Source organism: Vipera ursinii, assembly GCF_947247035.1.
Source record: "Vipera ursinii genome assembly, chromosome: 2".
NCBI lineage: Eukaryota > Metazoa > Chordata > Lepidosauria > Squamata > Viperidae > Vipera > Vipera ursinii.
In genome coordinates this window covers 1,960,534-1,974,718 of record NC_139513.1, presented here as the reverse complement: position 1 = coordinate 1,974,718, position 14,185 = coordinate 1,960,534, and positions in this window count along the sequence as shown.

Sequence of the window (14,185 nt, the reverse complement as noted above, 5' to 3'; positions counted from 1 at the left end):
CTGATCAATATGGTAGCGAATGACTCGCCCCCCCATCCAGAGCCACCTTATATGAAAGAGGGCCCAAGATTTTGACAATTTTTCCCAGCACCCACAAGTTTCCATGCCCATAGTTCCGGGCCCACACCCCATCGCCCACTTGCAACCCCCTTGGAGCCTTTTGGCAAGAGGTGCCTGCTGCTACCCGGTCAGGATGCAACCTGTCCAGTTTTGTGATGAGCCCTCTTTCCCAGGCTCTTGCCTGTTGCTGTACAAGGCGTAGCATGCTGGTAAAGCAAGAAATCAGCCAGCCTATGGTGCCAATCTCCGGTCACTATGCACTTGAGTGACTCCTTTGTAGTGTGCACCATACGTTCAGCCTGCCCATTAGTTGAGGGGTGAAAGGGAGCCAATCTTGCATGCCTTATGAGGTTAGTCCTCAAGAAGGCTTGAAACTCTGCTGCTGTGAACTGGGCCCCGTTGTCCAAGACTACAACATCTGGTAGCCCGTGTGTGGCAAAAAGCTTTCTAAGCACCTGGATGGTCCTACCAGTATTCATAGTTGAAATAGGAATTACTTCCAACCATTTAGAGTGGCTGTCGACCACTATCAAAAATAGCTGTCACTGAAAGGGCCCAGCGAAGTCAATGTGAATCCTTGACCATAGTGTATCAGTTTCCTCCCATTTGTGGATAGGAGCATGTGGCATTTCTGTATTGGACTGTTGACATGTGTAACACCTGTGTCCTTGGGCCTCAATAGCCTTATCTAACCCTGGCCAGCATAGGTAGCTTTGAGCCAATGCCTTCATCCAGACTATGCCTGGATGTCCCTCATGCAGAGACTGAAGTACATGGTACCTCAATGAACTGGGAACAATAACCCTGTTCCCCCATAAGATGCAGCCTTTGTGAGCTGAAAGCTCATGTCTGTGAAGTAGCTCTGGAACTCAGGTCCAGGGCTATTTTCAAGCCACCCAGTGTGAATCCATGACAAAACGCTACTTAAAACCTTGTCTGCAGCAGTTTCTGCAGCCACATCCCCAGCATGGAGGGGAAATTAAGGCAAATCCTGAATTGATAAGATGTGAGCTGCTGGAGCAGGATCTGGTTCTACCTGTGGCAATGGCAACCTGCTAAGGCCGTCTGTGTGGCCCATGTCTTTGCTGGGTTTGTGAACCAGCCTGTAGCTGTAGGCTGACATAAAAACAGACCATCTTAACATTCTAGGGGACAGTATGCGAGGCATCTGCCTATCAGTAGTAAACCACCCCAACAGTGGCTTGTGGTCAGTGAAGACCGTGAATTCCCTGCCATACAAGTAATCATGGAATTTCTTCACCCTGGCCACAATGGCCAAGGCCTCCTTATCAATCTGAGTGTAATTGCGTTCAGCTGAGGACAATGTCCTTGAATAATAGGCAATGGGGCTTGAGTCCCATCACTTGACAAATGGCTTAGAACAGCCCCAACCTCATAAGCGGATGTGTCACACACAATGCATACAGGCAATGTTTCATTAAAGTGCGTAAACACTGAATTGGAGGACAGTAGTGATTTTACTGCCTTAAAGCTGATTTCATGAAGCTTGGTCCACTTCCATGGGGTGTTTTTGTCTAAGAGCTGGTGTAACGGCTCTGCCACTGTGGCCTTGTTAGGAAGCAATGCATGGTAAAAATTAAGGACACCCAGGAATGCCTGTGTTAGATGTTTTGTGCCAGCCATGGCAGTTCCCCAAAAAGGTCATCAGATGGGAGCAAAGAGGCTTCTTTGCTCCCACTGGTGGGTCAGGGGTCCCCGGCCCCTGCAGCCCCATTGGCGAGAGAGTTTTATGGTAAGGGAGGGGCTGAGACCCCCCATAAATACCTCTGCTCAAGGGGCTGCTCTTTGTCTAGTCTAGCCATGCTATGCTTGCTTGCTCTCTCTTTGTTCTCTCTTCTGCTAGCTTACAATCCAGGCATGGAGGCCTCCATGCCAGGAAACTCTTTCTATTTACTTTATCGTTAAATAAAGCTTTGAATGATTGCATTCTTGCGTGATGCCTTTCACTTGGAAGCACCTTAACGATCCATCGACCTCGTGAGACCATCTCACAGCCTGAAGCTCTCCTTTTGACTGGGACTAGGTGCCAGCTGAATAGCCTTCAGCTTGGACTTCAGCATCAATATGGAATCCCAGGAACTCAGTGGAAGAGACCCCAATGTTACATTTATTTCTTTTCAATTTAAGTCCCGCTGCGTGAAACCGTTGAAGGACAGCTTTGAGCCTCCTTGCAAGCACCTCAGTGGACTCACCAGTGATGAGCACATCGTCAAAATAGGGGCAAACCCCCAGAATGCCCTTGAGCGTATGCTCCATGACTCCTTGAAAAATTCCTGGGGCTACACTAACAACGAATTGAAGGTGTTTGACTTTAAAAGCTCCTGTGTGTCACAATTGTTTGTGCAGCTGCTGTGGCCTTGTCCACAGGTAACTGCTGATAGGCCTGTGCCAAATCTAATTTAGCAAACATGGTACCCCATTGCAGCGATGCCAAGATGTGGCTAACGACTGGCACTGGGTATGCATGCTGCTTAAGTGCCCTATTTATGATGCACTTGTAAACAGTGCAAATTCTGACCTCTCCATTGGCCTTAAGTGGCGTGACAATTGGGGTTTCCCATTCACCCCCATCTATGGGCTGTAGTACCCCTGACTGACTAGCTTGTCCTGCTCTGCATCGATATTGTGTTTTAGTGCAAATGGCACTCTACGGGGTTTGATCTTAATAGGCGTTACGGAAAGATCAAGTTTAAAGGCTATTGGAGGGCCCTTGTACTCTCCCTCGCATACTGATGCTAATTTTGCTGCTTGTGTCCGGTGGATCCCGGTTATTTGGATGCCCAGAGCATCAAACCAATCAAGCCCTATTAAGCTTGTTCTCTGGCCCTCCACCACAATCACATCTAGGGGCCCTAAAAACCCCTTGAACTTGATGGCCAAGGTGGCCTCGCCTTTGACAGCAACTTGGGAATTCTGGAAGTCAGTCAGGATATGTTGAATGGCCTAAGCTTGGCCCACCTCATGCTGCGGTTGCACACGAACTGGAAGGTGTCCAGGGAAATGATGGATACAGCTGAACCAGTGTCCAGTTTCATCCTGCAAGGAATGCCTTGCAGCTCGACTTGAAGCCAAAGTTTGGGCTAAAGGGGACGGTGAGCTCCCCTGCGGCAAATGCTCCAATGGCTGGAGCAAAACTCTACACTATGCTGCCCCGGGCCCCCAATACCTCTCCTGATCAGAACGTCTGATTGGTGGACCTTCTGGCGACCTCTGCAGACTGATACGATGTGGCCAGTTTTCCTGCAGGCCCATGTGGCTGTCTGGAACCAGCAGTCCACTCATTGGTGGTGGCCACCACAGCCTGAACACCGAGGGAAAGGAACTGCCTTGTAAGGGATCTTCAGTTCCTTGTCATGGTGCCATTGGATCTTGTCAACTTCATGGTCGAAGTCGATGTGTTCTGGAAGTTTGGCATCCTCGTGGTGGATGGCTTCCTTGTGAGGATTATGTTTGGTGGGCTGCAAGGCCTTCACCGCTCCGCTGGCAGCTTCATCCACCATGACTTCTTTTAAGGTTTCCTGGAGTGAGAGAGTCTCTTTTGCAAAAAGTTTCTGTTGCAGCTCTCTGCTCCTTAGTTCACAGACGAGTCGGTCTTGAAGCCTTTCTTCCAAGTCTAAAATTTGGCACAGGCGCGAAGCTTGTCTCAATACCGCGATGAATTCCATGGCTGTCTCTCTGGGTTGTTGAACTCATTGTTCAAAGGCATGCCTCCACACAATCACCAACAGTTTGGGCTGGAAATGGTCACCAAGCTGTTTCTACAAGTCCATGTAAGTAACGGACTCTGGCTGCACCGGTGTGACTAAGTTCTCCACGATGTCAAATGTTGCAGACCTGCAGACACAGAGGAGTGTTGTGGCCTTCAGGCCATGTTCGGCAACTTGGTTGGTGCGGAGGTAGTTTTCGACTCTTGAGATGTAGGATGACCATCTTTCTGGGTGAGTAACATCAAATTCCTCAAGCTTTCAGACTTTTGCCATCTTAGGGAATTCTTCATGGCTCGTGCCTCTCATCTCATCTTGCTTCTTCTGTAGGTCCTGGGACTGGTCCACAGGGCAGTTTGGTTGATAGTGTGGCTTGCTAGGCCAACCGAGGGGGGGGGAATGCGGTCCCTGCCAGGCCCTTTGCTGGCCTCACCCCCCTAGTGACTTTCAGCTCTTCTGAAGTAGCAGAAGAGACATTTTGCAGAGACAGATGGAATCAGCTGCAGTTCTCTGCTTCTCTCTCTGACCTGGGAGGCCCAAAATAGAAATCTTTCCTGGGGGAGAACTTGGCTGTCTGTCTTCCTTTACATCAACATGTCCCACCCTGGGGAAAACAAGAGCTGAATGCCAATGGAGCTGAGTTTCTGCCTGCTGGGTTCACCCCCCCCCCAAGAGCCCCTTTTTGCATTTCCTTTCCGCAAATGTGAGCTCTTTCTTCAGCCCCTCCTTGGCTCCCTTGTGCCCCCACCAAGTCCCTTTTTAACATACAGAAGTCTTGGGTCTCCTGCGACCATGAGTGCCGATGTTTCATTTCATTATTAAGACTTTTTAGATAAACAATGCCTGAGTTTTGTTTGAACTGTCTCATTAGTCGGAACACTACATCACTCTGCATGGTCTTCCCCAAAGTTTTCTGGAGACAAGTTATTACACTTAAGTCAATTCCCTGGGTGTTGAACTATCTTCACCCAGTATCACTTTGTGGACCTGGCAGACCACAGCCACTAAACAACAATGCCCTCAAGGGTGGATCTGTGATTTTTCTCCAAGGTGCTTTTCTCCAGCTACTCCTCTGGAAACGTAGTCCTGAAGAAATTTAAGGTCCCCAGAGAAGAAGTTACTTCACACTGTAATTTTCAAAATTCTGGTCCCTGGGACCTCTTCTGCTACTTCTCCAATGACTGTCTTTGAGGTAAACATCAGACTGAAACAACATGGAAGGGATCTTACATCAGAAAAGGATAAATGCCTCAGTCACACACAATGTGGCACTGGTTTTGGGACAGGTAGGGACTTTGTCCTTGAATGCACTTTCTCTCCTTTCCAGGTGAAGCTCGATTTATCTCTGTCTGAATCAGGAAAGTAACTAGAATTTCCACATTATAAAGGTGTTTTCAATTCATCTAACTCTTATTGTTCTTTCTTGGAAACAGGAAGGGAATTGATTCAGATTCACAAATTATGTACCTTCTGCTTGTGCTTCTGTTGCTGCTGGTGTCCCAGCCAACCTCTGGAAAGCTTAGAATGAAGTGTCTGCTGAATTTCGAGCAGCAGGATGAAAAAAAACCATGGAACTATTACAGGCCAGGAGACCATATCATTAGTATCATCAACACTGGAACAAAAATACTGCGTACAGCAATGTTGCCTTTCAACACGGCACCTCGTTGTCAGTTTGAGTTGTAAGTCATTCACTGTGATGAAGTTTCATTCCCTCTATATGCAGTTCTCATTCTTTTCTTCTTATTTCACTTATGGCTGTATTGTACGACCTATCTTATTTCTTGAACTGTTTTGATTTCCATTGCTTCTCTCTTTTGTCTCATTTTGTAGAAAAAATCCGGAATCCAAAGATGGGGCAGAAAAAAAAGAAACCCTGAAAAAAATCCAGATTCTATAACTTTCCTGATCTAAACATTAGTTATACTTCAATACCAACTTTGGTTTAAAGTAGTTATTGAATGGATTGTACTTGTCTCTGCCCAGCCCATGTCCATATTTCTCACAATTCATATTCAGTGCCTGATATTTTAGAATGGCTTTTCTGGATTTGAAACAGCCTTTTCCTATTATGATGGTTCAATTTTAATGACTGAATGATTTTGGATCCTAGTTACTTGTCAGTTGAAAATTAGTTCTGCTACAAATAATGCTTTGTGATTTTTAACCTTATTGGAAAGCTAGCTTCAGCTCCAGCTCCCTCTCCCCAACACCCATTAAAAGAAATGATGATGGGTAACTATCATTTTCCTCTAGTTTTGATCCAACTTTGACCCGTTTCAATTTGTCTGCTGACCAAATCACTCTACGGAGGATGCTATTTCTTCTGTTCTCCATCTGAGCTTGAAGCACTTAGAGGAAAGATATACTCATGTGCCTTCATTGTTTGTCAACTTTGGCATTTAACACAATCATTTCCCAGCATCTAGTAGACAAACTGGGCCTTTTAGGCTTAAACATCCCTTTGTGCAACTGGATTCTTGATTTTCTTACCAACAGGCCCCAATATGTGCAAGTTGGAACAAATACCTCTAATACCATTTTCTTGAGCACAGATTCTCCTCAGGGCTGCATCCTAAGTCCGCTGCTGTTCACCCTGTTGACCCATGACTGTTGTGCTAGGTTTGCCACCAACCATACTGTGAAGTTCACAAATGATACAACAGTAGTGATCCTTATTCATGATGTCAAGGTGGAAGCTTACCACAAGGAGGTGGAGGGGTTGGTGAACTGGTGTAAGGAAAACAGCCTAGTTTTAAATACCAGAAAAACCAAAGAGATCATTGTCATTCTCTGTGCATAAATGATTAACCTGTGGAGATGGTTACTAGCATCAAATTCCTGGATGTACACCTAACAAGTAGGCTGGCTTGGTCGCTCAATAGTGAGAAACTGGCGAAGCGGGCACAGCAGCTCTTGCATTTTCTGCGTCACATAAGAAAAGCACATCTTCCTTCCCCTGTCCTGACCACTTTCTACAGAGAGATGATCGAGAGCATCCTGTCATACAGCATCAGAGTCTGGTTTGGAAGCATCACTGTTTCAGACAGGAAGGCGGTGCAGAGAATGGTGAGGATGGCCAAAAAAGATCATTGGTAGTTCCCTCCCTCCCATCCAGGACATAGCACAGAAGTGTTGTTTGAACATGGTCCGTAAGATTATCTGGGACACTACACATCCTCTTCACGACCTGTTTTCCTTGTTACCTTTTGGGTGGAGGCTTCATGATATCTATAGCAGAACATCCAGATTCAGCCATAGTTTCATTCCATACAGCATTAACCTTGTGAAAAGCTTCCTCCTTCCGTTATATATTCAAGATGGACAGTATTTAATATTTATTTGTTATGTATATATAGGGGTGTGGTCTATACATATGCTGTATATTGTATGTTTAGGTGTGTGTCATGTATGTGCTTCACTTTGAGAGTGGGCAACTAAATTTCATTTTTGATGTGTGCTGTTGTGTCCACAGTAAAAAAATAACAATAAAGGTTATCTCATCTCATCTCATCTCATCTCATCTCATCTCATCTCATTTCATCTCATCTCATCCCATCCCATCCCATCCCACCTCACCTCACCTCGACTCACCTCACCTCATCTCTTCTTATCTTATCTTTGGATCTGAATTGGCTTAAGACTCAGATAAAGAGCATTAAAATTAAAAACAAATATTTTGCTTTTGCTCTTAATGATGATGATGATAATATGAACATTTTTATGTTAGTTTACCTTTTGATAAGTATAGATTACTACGCTACGTTTTTAATATTCAACTGGTCAACAAGACTCCCCAGCTTCTGCACAATCTCACACTTGGCTACAATATCCATGACAACTATTTGAACACACTTTTGACTTCGGATGCCTTGATGGACCTGCTCTCTACTGGAAAAGCCAATATTCCCAACTACAGCTGTGGAAGGAAGGACAACATTTTGGCTCTTGTTGATGCAGCTACTTATGACATCTCCATCCAGATGTCAACATTAGGAGACACCTACAAAGTCCCTCAGGTTTGTATGTCTACTTTCCTATAGGTAAACTGGATGGGGTGGTGGGTCGGTACGTGATAGATCACTTTGGAACTGAAGAACTGCTTTTCATCATGGCCATTATTTGTATCATAATTAGGGATTGGGATCCACAGTGTTTAGGAGGGAAGGATCAAAGCAGTGATATCCTATTATGACATTGTCATCATTGATTATGGTCTTTTGCTGCACACTTGGAAATGCAAGGAGAGGCTCTGGGTTCAATCGAAGGGTCTTTGGTATGAGCCTTGGTGGAGCAGTGGGCTAATGCCTCCTTAAGTAACACCAGCTGCCTGTAATTATTGCAGGTTCGCATCCCACCAGGCTCAAGGTTGACTCAGCCTTCCATCCTTCCGAAGTACGTAAAATGAGGACCCCGATTGTTGGGGGCAATAAGTTGACTTTGTAATAATGCCGCTGGGGGGGGGGCGAAAGCCCCCTAATAAGCAGGCATATACATAGAATGAAGGCTATTGCTAAGCACATTTAATTTGTGCTTAGATTGTAAACCGCCCTGAGTCTTCGGAGAAGGACGGGATATAAATGAGATTAAAATAAAAAAATAAAAAATAAAAGGAAGGTGCAGCAGAGATGGGGCATCATCTTTTGTACATAATCTTAGCAAAAATAATATAATCCAAATATATTACCTTACCTGTAGCTGATAAAAACACATACGTCTTATGAATTCATAGGGATTGCTATCATTAATCAACCACTTTACTTTAAAAAATTACAATCATATTAGCCAGCATGTTAAATAATTTTTTTACCCTAAAGCGTTTATGATGAAATTCATCATAAACAGCTTGAAGAGCAATAAAGCTCATGTGAAGGATTTTCTGCCAGCTGAACTATTCAAAAAATTTCCCTAATTGTGTTGTCCTCTATTGGCAGGTTCATTTATATATATTAATAATTCCACTGTGTGTGTGTGTGTGTGTGTGTGTGTGTGTGTGTGTAAAAGTAATTTATAGACCCACTGGTCCAGTGGTGGGATTCAAATATGTGAACAACCAGTTCCCTGTGTGGATGCTGTTTCCGGAAATCCATTCTGGGCCTGGGCAACAAAACAATTATCTACCGGTTTTACCAAAGTGGTGCGAACCAGCTGAATCCCACCACTGCATTGGTCTAATATATAATATGGCTAAAATAGATCCTCTTGAGTAGAGTTGAGAGTGGGTAAATTAACAAAGAATTTCTTGCTGAGGAACAAGCAAGCTTTAGAAAATGTTTGGCCTAAACAAGAGCACTTGGCATATTGTCCTCAAAGGAACTAAATCCACACAAAGGGGAGCATGCAGTGAGGTACCTCAAGATTCTGTCTTAGCCCCAGTGTCCAATTATTGGTGTTACATTAAATCCATGGAAACTGACAGACTCCCAAAGTCTGTGTTTCAGAAGGAACAATGAAAGAAGAGACTATTTCAATTAAAGACACCTTAAATTGTACAGCTGACAAATAATATTAGGAGGTGTGGTCTTCCTGTTTCTTGTGCAACTGGAAAAGAAGCTAAAAGGTTTGCTGCACAAAGAAATCAGATATAGAAGCAGAGAAAGAGAGAAACATGTTCAATAAGGATGGCACATTGAAATGAATGGTGCTCTACAAATGTACTTGCAAACTGGCAAGCATCTCGATGGAGAAATGCCTGAATATCTTAAGGTGGTATTTACTCAGGCAGGATTTGGGCACTGGATACAAAGGTTAAATATGGAAGATTCAACCAAGACCCTTGTAATGAAGAGACTTTTTGTCATGGTTCTGACATGAAAACCTTCAAAAGAATTTCGAGGCATTGTTTAACTTAAAGGTTCTTTTATTCGAGAAACAAAGTATTGGCACTACTTAGTTGAACCCAAAACCTAAATTCCCCTCCCCTGGATACAAAGTAACAAAGTAAATCACATCCCCCAATTAGCTTGAAGTGTGGGCTTTCTCCCCATCTCTCCAGCCTGCCAAAACACTATCAGCCCCCGGCTAAGTTATTATTGTTATGACTAGCTGGACTCTCATCCCTATTCCCCCTCCCAGCATCGACTAATTCTAAAAGCATAGAGAAAATGGCTGCATTTTCATCAGTTGTCAAAGCAAGAACATCAGATATTAGCAGCATTGATACTTGTATTTCCTGAGACCCGGAGATAGACAAAACACTTCTGTTATTTGAATGCAAATTACTGTGTTTCCCTGAAAATAAAAGCTGGTCTTAATTTTTTTTTGGCCTCGAAAAGAGGCACCAGGCCTTTTTTTTTTTTGGTGTATGTGTGTGTGTGTTTTTTCTACTTACCTCCAGTATCAACAGCCGCTCCCAGCTGGCCCACTTCTGCGGCCAAAGAAGCAGCTTCATTCGGCACCTGAGAATGGAGCTCCTACCTCCATTTGGCAGTCAGAGGCCTTTCTGGATAGAATCCATAGCTCGGTTCTCAGCTGCAGTGGCCTTCCGGAGAGGTCTCTGACTGCAAAATGCAGGCCTGGGGGTTAGGATTAGGGTTGGCAAAAGAGGCCTGGCTGCAAGGTAAGTGGGTGCGGGCCGTGTGGACAGTTCCACCCGCCACCTAGCTTGATTTTTAGGTGTGTCCCTTGCCCCAAAACTAGTGCTTATTTTTGGGATAGGTCTTGCTTTCAGGAAAACACAGTATATAAGAAAAAGATCATTATCTTGGACTGCAGATTAGATCATTTAGATCCTTATAATAAAATATTTTTTCCTGTTTGGTCAAAATAAAAAACAATGCATTCAGTGTGGATCTTTATTTGAACAAAATATTTCAGCGGACATATGGATATGTGGATCGGTGATGTAGGGTTGATACAGACATATGATTTGCATTCTATATTCTTATTCTAAGTTATTTTCTTTTATACTATTGTTATATACAGTCTAGTTAATGCTATGTATTTTTATTCTTTATTTTCATAGGGGTTAATGGATAATCAACAATAAACTGTTCTAATAAGTTCATGAAATTGTATTTCTTTAAAGCTAATATTTTGGAATTGATCTGACCCCAAATATAACATAGTATATTCTTCATCATTTTTACAGATCAGTTTTGAATTATTTTCAGATTTGCTGCATGATAAAAGTCAATTGCCCTTTTATCACCGGCTTTTTCCCAAAAAAGGGGTCCTCTACCCAGGAATAATCCAAGTGCTCCTTCATTTCAGATGGACCCTGGTTGGTCTCTTTGCTCCAGACACAGAAAATGGAGACAATTTCATGAGGACTTTTACTCCTTTGCTTGTCAGGAATGGAATTTGTGTTGTTATCTCACAACAGTTCTCAACAACTCAACTTACAGCACCCCTCAGGGATGCCCTCTCTAAGTGGAGACAAGTCAATGTCTATATTCACTACATAGAACATGGTGCTGGTTTAGAAAGAATTCTTCCTTTCCATTTAATACTTAGGCGTTTGCCAGGACCCATTGAAAGGAAAGTCTGGATCACAACACTCACTTCATTATATCCATTGAAAGATCACAGAGCTCTCAAATATGTGAATAGTATCTGGACTGTTGATTTTGAGAGAAAAAAAGGGACAATAAAAGATGCCTTTATACCCAATTTCTTTGTGGACCCACCCTTTGGGCATCAGTCATTTCTCTGCTCTTTTTCAAAGCACCTCTTTTCTGTCAAAGGCCGGAAAAGATGCACTGAGAAATCACCACTGAAGACCCGACAGAAGAAAGACATGGTGTTGGCCGTAAATCTCCACCATTGTTACAGTGTTATTAAGACTCTGGGCCATGCCTTGAATGCTGCATATTCCTCCATATCCAGGAGGAGAAGGAAGAAGAGCAAAAGGAGTTTGGGGGTTCCAAGGTTGCAGCCGTGGCAGGTATGGGGTCCTGACAAGGATCCATTAATCTTAGTTCCTGTTGAGAAGAAATAAAAGGGAGAAGGGGGGGGAACCATATCAACGTACTTGTGTTAACAGGACTACAACAAGTTTGGCCAATCTAATTGCTTAAGCAAGAATGCTCACAAGAACAGGAACCACAACAGATATAGTTTGATATTGTTGTTGTTGTTGTTAGTTGCGAAGTCGTGTCCGACCCATCGCGACCCTATGGACAACGTTCCTCCAGGCCTTCCTGTCTTCTACCATCTTCTGGAGTCCATTTAAGCTCACGCCTACTGCTTCAGTGACTCCATCCAGCCACCTCATTCTCTGTTGTCCCCTTCTTCTCTTTCCCTCGACCTTTCCCAGCATTAGGCTCTTCTCCAGTGAGTCCTTCCTTCTCATTAGGTGGCCAAAGTATTTGAGTTTTAGCTTCAGGATCTGGCCTTCTAAAGAGCAGTCAGGGTTGATCTCCTCTAGGACTGACCGGTTTGATCGCCTTGCAGTCCAAGGGACTTGCAGGAGTCTTCTCCAGCACCACAGTTCAAAGGCTTCAATTCTTTGGTGCTCAGCCTTTCTTATGGTCCAGCTTTCACTGCCATACATTGCAACTGGGAAGACCATAGCCTTGACTATACGCACTTTTGTTGACAGGGTGATGTCTCTGCTTTTTAGTGTGCTGTCTAGATTTGCCATGGCTTTCCTCCCAAGGAGCAAGCGTCTTTTAATTTCTTGACTACAGTCCCCATCTGCAGTGATCTTGGAGCCCAGGAAAATAAAATCTGTCACTACCTCCATTTCTTCCCCATCTATTTGCCAAGAATTGAGAGGGCCGGATGCCATGATCTTGGTTTTCTTAATGTTTAGTTTCAACCCAAGTTTTGCACTCTCCTTCTTCACTCGCAACAAGAGGCTCTTTAGTTCCTTTTCACTTTCTGCCATTAGAGTGGTATCATCTGCATATCTTAGGTTGTTGATGTTTCTTCCGGCAATCTTAATTCCAACTTTTGATTCATCTAGCCCTGTCTTTCTCATGATGTGCTCTGCATATAAGTTAAATAGGCAAGGCGACAGTATACAGCCTTGCCAGACTCCTTTCCCAATTTTGAACCAATCAGTGGTTCCGTGTCCAGTTCTCACTGTTGCTTCTTGGCCCGCATATAGGTTTCTCAAGAGACAAATAAGATGGTCTGGTATGCCCATCTCTTTAAGGACTTGCCAGAGTTTGTTATGATCCACACAATCAAAGGCTTTAGCATAGTCAATGAAGCAGAAGTAGATGTTTTTCTGGAACTCCCTAGCTTTCTCCATGATGCAGCGTATGTTGGCAATTTGATCTCTAGTTCCTCTGCCTCTTCAAAATCCTGCCTATACTTCTGGTAGTTCTCGATCCACATACTGCTGGAGTCTAGCTTGTAGAATTTTAAGCATAACTTTACTAGCATGAGAAATGAGTGCAATGGTGCGATAGTGTGAACATTCTTTGGCACTGCCTTTCTTTGGAATTGGAATGTAAACTGATCTTTTCCAATCCTGTGGCCACTGTTGAGTTTTCCAAATTTGCTGGCAAATTGAGTGTAGCACTTTTACTGCATCGTCTTTTAAGATTTTGAATAGTTCAGCTGGAATACTGTCACGTCCACTAGCTTTGTTGTTGCTCAGCTTTTCTAAGGCCCACTTCACTTCACATTCTAGGATGTCTGGCTCGAGGTCAGTGACCACCTCATTGTGATTATCAGGGACGTTAAGCTCATTCTTGTATAGTTCTTCTGTGTAATTTTGCCACCTCTTCTTAATCTCTTCCGCCTCTGTTAGGTCCCTGCCATTTTGGTCCTTTATCATGCCCATTTTTGCATGAAATGTTCCTTTCATCTCTCCAATTTTCTTGAAAAGATCTCTGGTCCTCCCTATTCTATTGTTTTCTTCTATTTCTTTGCACTGTTCATTTAAGAAGGCATTCTTATCTCTTCTAGCTAGTCTCTGGAATTCTGCATTCAATTGGGCGTATCTTTCTTTTTCTCCCTTGCCTTTCGCTTCCCTCCTTTCCTCAGCTATTTGCAAAGCTTCCTCAGACAGCCATTTTGCTTTCTTGCATTTATTTTTCTTTGGGATGGTTTTGGTTGCTACCTCTTTTACAATGTTGCGAACCTCTGTCCATAGTTGTTCAGGCACTCTGTCTATCAGATCTAATTCCTTAAATCTATTTGTCACCTCTACTGTATATTGAACAGGGATATGATTTAATTCATACCTGACTGGCCTAGCGCTTTTCCCTACTTTCTTTAATTTAAGCCTAAATTTTGCAACAAGAAGCTCATGGTCTGAGCCACAGTCAGCTCCTAGTCTTGTTTTTACTGACTGTATAGAGCTTCTCCATCTTTGGCTGCAGAGCATATAGTCAATCTGATTTCTGTGTTGACCGTCTGGTGATGTCCATGTGTAGAGCCGTCTCTTGGGTTGTTGGAAAACAGTGTTTGCTATGACCATCGTATTCTCTTGACAAAATTCTAAA